A 1,138-nucleotide genomic window follows, 5' to 3' on the forward strand; every position below is an offset into this window, starting at 1 on the left:
GTCTTGTTTGTTTGTTTGTTTGTTTGTTTGTTTGTTTGTTTGTTTGTTTGTTTGTTTGTTTGTTTGTTTGTTTGTTTGTTTGTTTGTTTGTTTGTTTGTTTGTTTGTTTGTTTGTTTGTTTGTTAGTTTGTTTGTTTGTTTGTTTGTTTGTTTGTTTGTTTGTTTGTTTGTTTGTTTGTTTGTTTGTTTGTTTGTTTGTTTGTTTGTTTGTTTGTTTGTTTGTTTGTTTGTTTGTTTGTTTGTTTGTTTGTTTGTTTGTTTGTTTGTTTGTTTGTTTGTTTGTTTGTTTGTTTGTTTGTTTGTTTGTTTGTTTGTTTGTTTGTTTGTTTGTTTGTTTGTTTGTTTGTTTGTTTGTTTGTTTGTTTGTTTGTTTGTTTGTTTGTTTGTTTGTTTGTTTGTTTGTTTGTTCCTTATAGACTCAGAAACGACTGAACCGATGTTCTTGAAATTTTCACAGATGGTTCATAATGATCCCGTGATGAAAATAGGGTACTAAATTTTTGATATCTGAAGGGGGGAGGGGGGGGGCGGACCCTTCCCCCTAACCTAATTTTCAGAAACGCCAGATCGCGGAGATGGGTAGTGCGATTTTAGCGAAATTTTCTGTGCTCTCATATAGTACCCTAAAAATAAAAATTTGGTATCCAAATTTCGGATGGGGTACCTAGGGGGGCCGCCCCACCCTAAAACCTACCAAACATATATTTAGACCAATCACGACAATATGGGACTCAAATGAAAGGTATTTACTATAAGAAAACGTATCTGATATCCATTTGCCGAACCAGGTGCTATGGGGACCACCCCAATCCCCAAAACACCCCTAAATCGGACATATTTACCGACCATGGCAATATGGGACTCAAATGAAAGGAATTTGCGAGTAGAATACGAATCTGATATCCAAATGTGGGACCACGTTTCTGGGGGTCCACCCCTTCCCCAAAACACCCCGCAAAGGGTAAAAAATTTTCCACCATGCCAATATGTGGTAATTAAGATTAGAAAACGAATTTGATAACCTAATTTGGGCCATGTGTTTGGGGGACGCCTCATCGTGTAAATTCCTCTAAACCAATGGCAATATGGGGTTTAAATAAATGGTTTTTGAAAGAAGAGCATGATGCTGATATTTTTT

This window comes from Stomoxys calcitrans, chromosome 2, assembly GCF_963082655.1.
Source record: "Stomoxys calcitrans chromosome 2, idStoCalc2.1, whole genome shotgun sequence".
Lineage (NCBI taxonomy): Eukaryota > Metazoa > Arthropoda > Insecta > Diptera > Muscidae > Stomoxys > Stomoxys calcitrans.